This window comes from Semicossyphus pulcher, unplaced genomic scaffold (genome assembly GCF_022749685.1).
Source record: "Semicossyphus pulcher isolate SPU_LCO1_2020_fin unplaced genomic scaffold, fSemPul1.0.p SCAF_23, whole genome shotgun sequence".
Lineage (NCBI taxonomy): Eukaryota > Metazoa > Chordata > Actinopteri > Labriformes > Labridae > Semicossyphus > Semicossyphus pulcher.
This window is the reverse complement of record NW_027211697.1, coordinates 2059811-2073086: the sequence shown is the minus strand read 5'-3', so window position 1 is coordinate 2073086 and position 13276 is coordinate 2059811. Positions and strand designations below refer to the sequence as shown.

Below are 13276 nucleotides of genomic sequence, written 5' to 3'. Positions count from 1 at the left end.
AATAAATAGTTTCAACGTCGCAATTGGTTTTCCACAACATCAGCAGGAAAAGTCAATCTGATATCACTTTTGTGCAGCCCTCCATCAGTGCATCAGAGTCTGTAGGTGTGTCCCAATCCAGGGGCTGCACCCTGTTTTGTCACCTGCATGTAAACTTTTAGCACGCGATGCTGCTGCTGCTGTCACGCAATGTCGGCTAGTTTACGCTTTCAGGGCTTTTCAGTTAGGTGAGGCAGCTTTTTCCTGTTATCAGCGACACCTCGCCCTGGTGTTGGTTAATGCTGTGGCCAGTGTTGTAGTCTAGACCACACCACTACAGTATGCATCCACACATAATTGAGAGCATTCTGAAAGACTGAATATGTGTTATCAACATGTCAATTATTATTATTATTATTATTATTATTAACTATAAAGATCAGATTTTAACACGCAGTTGTATAGCAGTACTAACAACAAATATTCACACCATGGCTAACAAATACATGAAAAGCAGACAAAAAGAGACAAATGTTTCACTCTTTCAATAGCTCTGACAGCTAGTGATATCTAACATATCATATAGTCATTGAATTGTGTAAATGTCTGAAATTAATGCACCTTTAAGATGACCATGAATTAACTGTACTCTCATTTGCATATAGTAATTGACTTTATTAATTTCAATTGTTTATACCAGCTTTGCATGTTGGCTGATATTTACTTAACTTTCTGTTTCTCCACTCTAACCAAGGATGCTTTTAAATTCCTGAGACTGACTCTCTCTCCACAGGGCTGGCCAGGTCGAGTTCAAATCTAAAAGGAACAAGGGCATATCCTGTTACTTAACTTATATCACTGTTTATCATCAAAACATTGCATTCTGTTGACACACACACACACACACACACACACACACACACACACACACACACACACACAGACCAACAACAGCAGCAGCATCTCCTCCCTTCTCCCGCATTCATTCATCAACCACACTAGACATGAGTGGAGTTAGCTCGCTCTAGATGCGACTTAATATACCAAACAATCGTGCGGTCGGCACATGCGCACTTGCATTGCTTCGGCTTCAAAAGCTCTGGCTGTAGGCATTAGTGGGGCTGGAGCCATCGGCTAGAACTGATAGGGCTCGGGACCACGACGGTCCTCCACCACACTAAAGTGCTCTTCAGGGGACTCTGGAGGGGAGCCCTCTATGGCATATGTGCCTCGTGACTGTGTCGCTTTCCATTTTTCTCTGGCCAGAGGAGTCACTGAGCTGCCAGACACACCCACCCACCTCTCAGCCCCCTCTCAGCCCCTTGCCCACTTTGAGCAGTTTTCAAAATTGTGCAGTGGGTGGAGTTATGGTCAGACCTGTGGGTGCAGTTACACTTTAAACGTTATGTCATCTACCATGTTTAAATGTATGTTTAATCGTGATCAGTCCAGTGACGGTAACAATTGGAAACGAAATCGCACTGTATCCTACTTCCTGTCGGGACACACATCCTCACGGCGTGTGTGCGCTGCAGGTGTAAGCGCAGCGCCGGCACGAGGTGCCGCTGATAACGCACATCCAAAGCCGCCACGCATAATTAAAAGCCTGCGTCAAAAGCGAGCCTGATCATCCCGCCGACATTACGTCACAAGCTTGTTTACAGTTTACAGGCAAATGACACACAGACTCTGCATGCTCAGCATCAGCTCACTCTGTGCCTTGATGAAGAGCTGCACTAATATGATGTCAGATGGACTTTTGTTGTAGATTAATCATCGAAAACAAGAAAATGGCGACTGCTCTTTTTGTACCAAGCAACAATAAGTAGCAGCTCTACTTCTTTCAGTTAATCTGCCTCACAATCGCACGTCCTGCGATGTGACTATTGCACATGCGCACATCAGAACTGAAGTGTAAAAATATTTTCTGTTCATTATGAAACTGTGGCGGGACAAATTAGACTATGGTGGGCCGCCTCAGTCTAGGTGATTAATGGGAAACACTGAATATATTTTGTAGTGCAGTTTTTATTGCCATGGCAAAGTTTCACACAAAATTAAGTGCAAAAATCTAAATTTGAAGAAACCGAAATGCATAATCTGTATATTTTCAGTACACACACGCAGTTTTATTAAGCCTACATCTATCCAAGCACCTACAGTATGTCCAATCTGAAGTGAAAGAACACAGCAATATGTATATTTAAAAGAAAAAGGTTGTAATGTAAGTGTCATACTTTTCTATCGGCATTCAGTTGGTTAGAAAGTGTCTCAAGGCGGCAATCTTAGATCGCTTGCAGGACTCGATTGCGCCTTTGACAGCTGTGGGAGCCTAGACTGGAGTTGAGGCGGCTGAAACTCTAACTTGTGCTACTGGCTAGCTGACGTTAGAATATGTCATCTAGTAATTTTAAGTCAAAAGATCCTGTGTTTTAGTTGCGCGTGGAAATTGGCATCGCAATCACGATAGTATTATCTTAACAAACAATCCATTTTACTTCACATGCTTAACATAAAATGACGTGTGCTCATACTTACAGGAATATAGTTCTATTAGCGAACTATTAGCTGCTGACTTCACATTGCTAACAATCTGCTGCTTCAGTTTTGCACACTGACCAGCTACAGCACCCTCAAAGGGTCAAAACTCAAACTCAGAAACGCAATGAATTTAAAAATACAGCCACCACTAGAAGGAGACATTGCGTGTCGGGAGAGGGCATACCTATCATACCGCACAGCTTACCCTACCAACAGTCAAGTTTCAAACAAAAATACACACCTAGGTTTACGTAGGCGATCTGAGTGAGGGGCTAAAATACAGTTAAAATTTTCCAGGACAACATCAATTATTTCCAGGATATTTGGTCATTTTAATCCATTTCCATGTGTTTCCAGGACTGGAAAACTAGTCTCTCAAAATTAAAAAGGATTATTTAAATTTATATTTCTTTATAAATATGAGAAAATTGTATCGTGATTAAACGTATCGTGAACTCGGTATCGGGATTCATATCGAATCGTTCGTTACATCCCTAATAGATCTCCTATCAAACTTATCTATAACCTATGAAGCTTGCTGCCTCAGTGGAGAACTGAGAAGCACGGGGAGAGCAAATTCTTTTGATCAAGGATGCAGGTCTGTCTGCCTCACAGAACACTGACGCTGTCACTCCTCCTGCCCTCTGATCAAACCAAAACCTAGATTTACTTTGCTCCCTGGTCTCCTTCTCAACTACCAAACACTGTGAAAAAATGTCAGTAACACAATAACATATGCTGTCGCTAGAGAGTGTGGCTTGTCATGAATATTACCTGAACTGATGAAATATTAAAAGTCTTACCTATACATAGCCCGATCATTATAGCTATTACACTCCAATACAATTGAAATAGGCCTATTTATAACCACAACAAGCTGGTTTATAATGTTTACCTGTTGCTGTGTTAGATCATCAAAGACCTTGGCTCTCTCAACCAGCAGCAAGGGCAAATCCATCTCCAGCCTGGTGCTCGAGTACAAGGTTGAAAGAGGAGTGGGCCAGTCCAGCTGCATCACCTTTGGTGTTTACCTGTGGGAGTGGTATTTAAATGGGAGAGAGTACTGCACACTCATTTCAGCTCCATTTAGGTTATTTTAATTACCAACATTAAAACAAGCTGTCTTCATCGGGTTATCTGGCTATCTTACCTGTGGGAGTGGCCCTCAGTGACAGAGAGGATGGCACTTTTCTTTGGCTTGGACTCACGCGTTTCACTATTATGAAGCATCTCAAAAAACGTCTTGCATTCTTCATCCGATGGTCTGCTATCAGGAAAACCAGGGCCTTGGACATGACGGGGCTCTTGTTTTTGACCAAAGCTGATGTTGGAGAAGTCTGCATATTGGACACATCTGACAGAGTCCATGTTGGCCGGGCCCATGCACAGGGCTTCTGGGTGCAAGCCTGCCCATTTCTGATATCCACAGCAGCCAACACATTACATACATTAGAGCTGCTGCATGAGAGCAGACCTCTCCTAAGCCTGCCTTACAGGTGCAGTGAGCCATAAAGACAGTCCCATCCTCCTGAACTGTGATCCAGGGGTGTGTCGGGGTTGCACTGAGGCTCTGTGAATGCTTCACCTGCAGTTTACAACACAAATAGCGAATTACAAGCTTAGCAAGCTAGCTAGACCATAACCCATATGGTTAAAGTTCAACACATGTATAACATTATTTAGGGCAGCTGGCTATTTTATTTTACATGAATTATAGCTACGTTGGTAAACGTAACGCTAAGTTTAAATGCGTTCATCAGTTCATCATTACCTACTAGCTTAAACTTCCTAGCAAGTTAGTAACATAGTAAATAAATAGGTTTTAACTTACCTTTCCTGATGATCAACAAAAGGTTCTTTCTTATCACATGATAAACTGTAGGATCATTAACCCATAGGACTGATAAACTGTAGGATCATTAGGAAGCAGTGGTAAGTTTCAGTGCTCTTAAATGCCTTGAGGGACTCCCCGGTATAAGGAGAGGGACTACGGACGAGGTACATGTAAATACCTGCAAAGGACAAATTTGGCAAATGTCCAGCGGACTTCAGCGGAGTCAGTAGTTCACTTGGAAGTCACTTGGTCGTAAATAATGAGAGACGATTTCCGTCTGACGAACCATTTTTCACTGGAACCGGTTGATGGCGCTACGGTCCTAAAGATGGCGGCCACAACCAAAAAGTCACGTGACCGATACCCATGAATGAAGCTGAAAACTAAAAGCAAATCATAAACGGGTGTCTGTTTTCTAATTTAGAGCCAGTATCTATGAGGTTTAGTATTTCTAATGCCTATTCATGGGCATCAGTCACGTGACTTTTTTGTTGTGACCGCCATCTTTAGGACCGCAGCGCCATCAACAGACGAAAATTGCCCATTTCTCTGCTGGCGAAAAGCAACGCTACTGCAATGAAATCGATATTTTGGGTTTGGATCCTTATGTACTTCCAAGTGAACTACTGACTCCACTGAAGTCCGCTGGAAATGTGTCGCTCTCCTTATACCGGGGAGTCCCTAAAGGCATTTAAGAGCACTGAAGCTTACCGCTACTTCACTTCAGGATGGGTTAATGATCCTAAAGTTTACCATTTGAATATGAAGAAGCTTTTGTTGATCATCAGGAAAGGTATGTGACAAAATATTTACTTACTCTGTTACGAATTTGCTCGGAAGTTTAAGCTAGTAAAACATGATTCATGTTTTCTCGACCGTTTTAAACTAAGCGTTACGTTTACCAACGTAGCTATAATTCATGTAAAATAAAATAGCCAGCTGCCCTAAATAATGTTATACATGTGTTGAACTTTAACCATATGGGTTATGGTCTAGCTAGCTTGCTAAGCTTGTAATTCGCTATTTGTGTTGTAAACTGCAGGTGAAGCATTCACAGAGCCTCAGTGCAACCCCGACACACCCCTGGATCACAGTTCAGGAGGATGGGACTGTCTTTATGGCTCACTGCACCTGTAAGGCAGGCTTAGGAGAGGTCTGCTCTCATGCAGCAGCTCTAATGTATGTAATGTGTTGGCTGCTGTGGATATCAGAAATGGGCAGGCTTGCACCCAGAAGCCCTGTGCATGGGCCCGGCCAACATGGACTCTGTCAGATGTGTCCAATATGCAGACTTCTCCAACATCAGCTTTGGTCAAAAACAAGAGCCCCGTCATGTCCAAGGCCCTGGTTTTCCTGATAGCAGACCATCGGATGAAGAATGCAAGACGTTTTTTGAGATGCTTCATAATAGTGAAACGCGTGAGTCCAAGCTAAAGAAAAGTGCCATCCTCTCTGTCACTGAGGGCCACTCTCACAGGTAAGATAGCCAGATAACCCGATGAAGACAGCTTGTTTTAATGTTGGTAATTAAAATAACCTAAATGGAGCTGAAATGAGTGTGCAGTACTCTCTCCCATTTAAATACCACTCCCACAGGTAAACACCAAAGGTGATGCAGCTGGACTGGCCCACTCCTCTTTCAACCTTGTACTCGAGCACCAGGCTGGAGATGGATTTGCCCTTGCTGCTGGTTGAGAGAGCCAAGGTCTTTGATGATCTAACACAGCAACAGGTAAACATTATAAACCAGCTTGTTGTGGTTATAAATAGGCCTATTTCAATTGTATTGGAGTGTAACAGCTATAATGATCGGGCTATGTATAGGTAAGACTTTTAATATTTTCATCAGTTCAGGTAATATTCATGACAAGCCATTCCGTTTTGAAAGTAGTACTATGAAAGATTGTCCTGAACCTAATCAATCTTAGTCTCTAAATACAATTTAGTGTTAGGTTGCTCTCTAGCGACAGCATATGTTATTGTGTTACTGACATTTTTTCACAGTGTTTGGTAGTTGAGAAGGAGACCAGGGAGCAAAGTAAATCTAGGGTTTGGTTTGATCAGAGGGCAGGAGGAGTGACAGCGTCAGTGTTCTGTGAGGCAGACAGACCTGCATCCTTGATCAAAAGAATTTGCTCTCCCCGTGCTTCTCAGTTCTCCACTGAGGCAGCAAGCTTCATAGGTTATAGATAAGTTTGATAGGAGATCTATTAGGGATGTAACGAACGATTCGATATGAATCCCGATACCGAGTTCACGATACGTTTAATCACGATACAATTTTCTCATATTTATAAAGAAATATAAATTTAAATAATCCTTTTTAATTTTGAGGTTGTATAGCAAAGTTCCCACACGTCCTGGAAAACCTGGAAATTAAGAGACTAGTTTTCCAGTCCTGGAAACACATGGAAATGGATTAAAATGACCAAATATCCTGGAAATAATTGATGTTGTCCTGGAAAATTTTAACTGTATTTTAGCCCCTCACTCAGATCGCCTACGTAAACCTAGGTGTGTATTTTTGTTTGAAACTTGACTGTTGGTAGGGTAGTGGTGGCTGTATTTTTAAATTCATTGCGTTTCTGAGTTTGAGTTTTGACCCTTTGAGGGTGCTGTAGCTGGTCAGTGTGCAAAACTGAAGCAGCAGATTGTTAGCAATGTGAAGTCAGCAGCTAATAGTTCGCTAATAGAACTATATTCCTGTAAGTATGAGCACACGTCATTTTATGTTAAGCATGTGAAGTAAAATGGATTGTTTGTTAAGATAATACTATCGTGATTGCGATGCCAATTTCCACGCGCAACTAAAACACAGGATCTTTTGACTTAAAATTACTAGATGACATATTCTAACGTCAGCTAGCCAGTAGCACAAGTTAGAGTTTCAGCCGCCTCAACTCCAGTCTAGGCTCCCACAGCTGTCAAAGGCGCAATCGAGTCCTGCAAGCGATCTAAGATTGCCGCCTTGAGACACTTTCTAACCAACTGAATGCCGATAGAAAAGTATGACACTTACATTACAACCTTTTTCTTTTAAATATACATATTGCTGTGTTCTTTCACTTCAGATTGGACATACTGTAGGTGCTTGGATAGATGTAGGCTTAATAAAACTGCTTGTGTGTACTGAAAATATACAGATTATGCATTTTGGTTTCTTCAAATTTAGATTTTTGCACTTAATTTTGTGTGAAACTTTGCCATGGCAATAAAAACTGCACTACAAAATATATTCAGTGTTTCCCATTAATCACCTAGACTGAGGCGGCCCACCATAGTCTAATTTGTCCCGCCACAGTTTCATAATGAACAGAAAATATTTTTACACTTCAGTTCTGATGTGCGCATGTGTAATAGTCACATCGCAGGACGTGCGATTGTGAGGCAGATTAACTGAAAGAAGTAGAGCTGCTACTTATTGTTGCTTGGTACAAAAAGAGCAGTCGCCATTTTCTTGTTTTCGATGATTAATCTACAACAAAAGTCTGTCTGACATCATATTAGTGCAGCTCTTCATCAAGGCACAGAGTGAGCTGATGCTGAGCATGCAGAGTCTGTGTGTCATTTGCCTGTAAACTGTAAACAAGCTCGTGACGTAATGTCGGCGGGATGATCAGGCTCGCTTTTGACGCAGGCTTTTAATTATGTGTGGCGGCTTTGGATGTGCGTTATCAGCGGCACCTCGTGCCGGCGCTGCGCTTACACCTGCAGCGCACACACGCCGTGAGGATGTGTGTCCCGACAGGAAGTAGGATACAGTGCGATTTCGTTTCCAATTGTTACCGTCACTGGACTGATCACGATTAAACATACATTTAAACGTGGTAGATGACATAACGTTTAAAGTGTAACTGCACCCACAGGTCTGACCATAACTCCACCCACTGCACAATTTTGAAAACTGCTCAAAGTGGGCAAGGGGCTGAGAGGGGGCTGAGAGGTGGGTGGGTGTGTCTGGCAGCTCAGTGACTCCTCTGGCCAGAGAAAAATGGAAAGCGACACAGTCACGAGGCACATATGCCATAGAGGGCTCCCCTCCAGAGTCCCCTGAAGAGCACTTTAGTGTGGTGGAGGACCGTCGTGGTCCCGAGCCCTATCAGTTCTAGCCGATGGCTCCAGCCCCACTAATGCCTACAGCCAGAGCTTTTGAAGCCGAAGCAATGCAAGTGCGCATGTGCCGACCGCACGATTGTTTGGTATATTAAGTCGCATCTAGAGCGAGCTAACTTCACTCATGTTTAGTGTGGTTGATGAATGAATGCGGGAGAAGGGAGGAGATGCTGCTGCTGTTGTTGGTCTGTGTGTGTGTGTGTGTGTGTGTGTCAACAGAATGCAATGTTTTGATGATAAACAGTGATATAAGTTAAGGAACAGGATATGCCCTTGTTCCTTTTAGATTTGAACTCGACCTGGCCAGCCCTGTGGAGAGAGAGTCAGTCTCAGGAATTTAAAAGCATCCTTGGTTAGAGTGGAGAAACAGAAAGTTAAGTAAATATCAGCCAACATGCAAAGCTGGTATAAACAATTGAAATTAATAAAGTCAATTACTATATGCAAATGAGAGTACAGTTAATTCATGGTCATCTTAAAGGTGCATTAATTTCAGACATTTACACAATTCAATGACTATATGATATGTTAGATATCACTAGCTGTCAGAGCTATTGAAAGAGTGAAACATTTGTCTCTTTTTGTCTGCTTTTCATGTATTTGTTAGCCATGGTGTGAATATTTGTTGTTAGTACTGCTATACAACTGCGTGTTAAAATCTGATCTTTATAGTTAATAATAATAATAATAATAATAATAATTGACATGTTGATAACACATATTCAGTCTTTCAGAATGCTCTCAATTATGTGTGGATGCATGCTGTAGTGGTGTGGTCTAGACTACAACACTGGCCACAGCATTAACCAACACCAGGGCGAGGTGTCGCTGATAACAGGAAAAAGCTGCCTCACCTAACTGAAAAGCCCTGAAAGCGTAAACTAGCCGACATTGCGTGACAGCAGCAGCAGCATCGCGTGCTAAAAGTTTACATGCAGGTGACAAAACAGGGTGCAGCCCCTGGATTGGGACACACCTACAGACTCTGATGCACTGATGGAGGGCTGCACAAAAGTGATATCAGATTGACTTTTCCTGCTGATGTTGTGGAAAACCAATTGCGACGTTGAAACTATTTATTTACTCCTCTATTCAACTACAGACGCAAAAGACGTGATGACGTCGCACAAGAGAAGCCAAAAGCAGATAGCGCCCTCTGCTGTTTAAAAAACAGTATTGCGATTCATCTCTTCATCTTATCCATTTGACTCGTCACTTATATGTATCGATATTTAACTGCATTGCGAGGTATCGTTACATCCCGAATATCTATGCATTGGCCTACAGCGCATCTCTTGAGAATTTCATGCTCAATATAAAGCTATAAAGCAGGATTAATTGGTGTAATTTATTCTGAGGCTTGCAGCTTGCATACTGTGGTACTTTAAAGTTTGTGAAGCTTTTGTATTTTCTTCTTTTTTTTTTTTGTATTATCTAACCTAAAGCATCATCAGATTTTCACATAAGCCATAAAAGCAGATAAAGAGAACCCAATTAAACACAAGGCAAACATATTAAAATTGGTCATTTCTTTATTATGAAAGATGATCCAACATTACATATCTGTAAGTGGCAAAAATATCAGAACCTTTGCTTTCAGTATCTGGTGTGACCTCTTTTATTCTTCTTCAACCACTCAGGAACAAGTCTGACCACCTGGAGGTGGCGTCATTTCTCATTCTCCAGCTGGACGGGCACGGAAGGCTCCAGAGATACAAGCTGCTCCATCTTGGATGCAGCTGAGATGGTCCAAGTATAATATTTTTGTCTCATTTGTTTTATCTGGTTTTCTTGATCTACTTTAAGGACGGCGGAAATCTGATGTTTGAGGTCAGATTTTTGCAGAAATATAGAAACTTTTAAAGGCTTCACAAACTTTCAAGGACCACTGTGTGAGACTTGAATTAGAGTGTCTGCAGGATATTAACAGCTATTACCTGTCAACATTTACCAGAAGGGGTTCCACAATACTGTCATAAGGCCATTGCTTATAGTGGTTTGCTGAATAAAAAAACATAACACTATTGTAGCATGATAGGCACACGTTTATATGCAAATTAATTGATGACGCTTGTGGTCAGAATGCAACACCTTCTGGTAAATGTTGATAGGCAGACAACATCACTCAGACATGGTCACATTGTAATACATAGTTTCTATTTCAATCTTTGTCAGATGGGGTCAAGTGAACGAAGAAAGAGCAAGGGCAAACTACAGTGCTATGATGCAAGACCACCATGAAGACTTCCAGGTTAAGGCATCAGGGTTCATCATCAACTCAGAACTCCCCTGGATTGGAGCATCACCTGATGGTATGGTCACCTGCAGTTGCCATGGTGATACCATTCTGGAAATAAAATGCCCCTTCAAATCCAGGGACTGCTCCCTCACTGAAAGCTGCACGGATCCATCATTCTGTCTCGGCATGGAAGAGGATGGAGCAATGGCACTGAAGTCCAACCACTTGTACTTGTATCAAGTGCAAGCTCAAATGCATATTGCAGAGGTGAGTTACTGTGATTTTATGGTTTGGACACCACAGAAAGTTTTCACCCAGCGGATCCCATACGATCCTGTCTGCTTCCGTGATGCCTACCCCAAAGTCGTGGAATTCATCAAGACTGGAGTGCTACCTGAGCTGCAGGGGGACTGGTATACAGCACCACGCCTCACTCCCAGACACTGCAGCCACAGAACAGCCACCTGAAATGGGATGCTACTGTGGTAAACCTGCTGACACAGATGTCATTATTTGCACATCTGGAAACTGTTGGCAGAAGCACTTTCATAGGTCTTGCCTTAAGCTGATCAGGGTATCCAAGACATGTAAATGTGTGGAGTGAAGAAAACAAGTTTAGTATCATAGTAGTTCAGTTTCACTTCATGTAACATGCTTCTAGTTTCTAGTATGGTAGACCAGGTTTGGTTGGCACAGATATTTTCTGCTCCTTTGAATGTCACAGAAAGAAAAATGTAATATCAAAATGTTTGCTTTTTTTCAACTGCACTCATGTTTTATGTTAAAACTTCTTGAAGTCATTCACCTTTTTCATGAGGCTAGTATTTCAGTTGTATTGTATCAAAAGTAAAAAAATTGGTCTATGGACTAAATATATTATAAAACTGTTACATGGAGATGTTGGAAATATGTTACTGTGGTTGGCTGGCACACATTTTGTTACTTACAGCTGAGGCTTTATCCTTTAATTTGCTGTTTTGAATATTCTAACATATGTTTTATCAAAGAAATACAGCAGTGTAATGTGTGCCAATCACTACAAACTGTTAGAATGGGTTTTTTTCAGCTTCATTAGCGATGGTTAAATATTTTAATTACCAGCCTACATTTGTATATTGTTATACATCTGTGTTTTACTGTACATTACTGTTATACTGTATATCTTATATATTATTGTATTAGGATTTCTGTGAAAATGTATATAACTATGAATTAGTTTATTAAAAATGAATAAAATATGAGTAATATACTTCCACCTGGGTTTATTGCATAGTAACAATGAGTAACAGCCATGCATAACAAGAAAAACAAATTAAAAATGATTTACATTTTTATGTTACACAGGGTACACAATGTTACTGACGTCCATGCTACTCTGAGGAGACAACAGATGGGCAAATGTTGCACAGAGCACAGCACACTCTGACCATCTTGTCAAGAGATGTAAGCTCTCCTGGAGTTGCAGTCCGGCAGAGAGAGATGGGTATTGTGCTTTGTAAGATGGTGTACTTGTTCCTTACAAGGCCTATCGCACGTTCAACATGGATCCGAACAGCTGCTAGTCCCCTTGAATCTTCAAGTTCACTTGGATGCAGTTGCTGTTTTCCTTTAGTGAAGGCAGGGATATTGAGATGAGCGCTGTACAAGCCCACAGCATCTCCAATGTTGAACACTCGATCTGCCAGGACCACATCGCCAGGTAACAGACTTTCAGGTAGCCGCAGTTTTCTGTGATGTGCTCATGCTTCTGTTATGACTTGTTTGCCCCCTCCAGCCATGAGACAAATTATATGACTCCCTGTGGAGTTATTGATATCAAACACTTGGCAGTATTATGATGCTAATACTGTGAATATGTTTGTGCTCAGCCTTTCATGTTTTTAGGTCTCTCGATAAAAAATTAAAAGCAGTCCATTATGGAGGTACAATTTCTGTAACTACTATTTTTGAAACACATGGGTAAACAGATTTGAATCTGTTCCTTACTGGGCCACACTATAAATCTGGACAACCTATCATGCATGCATTTAATGTACTATTAAAAATCCGGCTCACAGTAGGATTTGACGCAACATATATGTAAAGAAGTGCAGAGGTAAATTTGGTCTCATTGTCATTAGAGTCATAAAAAGCATTGAAAGAGAGACAGTCCAGGTCCCACCTGTAGGAATCCGGACATGAAGGTGAAGACGACCATCAGCTTGACGTAGGATGGAAGTATTTTACAGTAACTGTGTTCAACAGTGTGACCTCTCTCCTTCTGAGCTGGGATGCTCTCGCAGTCGTCAGTCTCCATGTCACTGCTGATATCATGGGGTTCCAGCGTCTCAACATCATGGGTCCCGCTTCTCTTTCTTTTAACAGCTTGGTTTTGCTCAAATTTGGTGTAGCTATTGATCTGTCTTAGGCACATAATCGGGACTCAAAGGATTCTCGCTTTTCTTGCCTACAGTGGTAAAATGAGACACAGATAACACATTAAGTGGATGTGGCTAACGTTAGCTAAGCCACAGGTAAGTAACATAAATAGACTAAAGCAATATAGTTGAGCGTTGCTCAAATAACTGTGA

General features: G+C 41.6%; 1 long non-coding RNA gene across 1 annotated transcript; it reads left to right on the top strand.

Annotated features, from left to right (window-relative positions):
- Positions 1 to 4857: 4857 nt before the first annotated feature.
- On the top strand, positions 4858 to 11897 carry LOC138602959 (uncharacterized). The gene is made up of 4 exons (XR_011309225.1): positions 4858 to 5147; positions 5397 to 5831; positions 5951 to 6086; positions 10108 to 11897. It is a non-coding gene; the product is annotated as an uncharacterized lncRNA (long non-coding RNA).
- The last annotated feature ends 1379 nt before the right edge of the window (positions 11898 to 13276 follow it).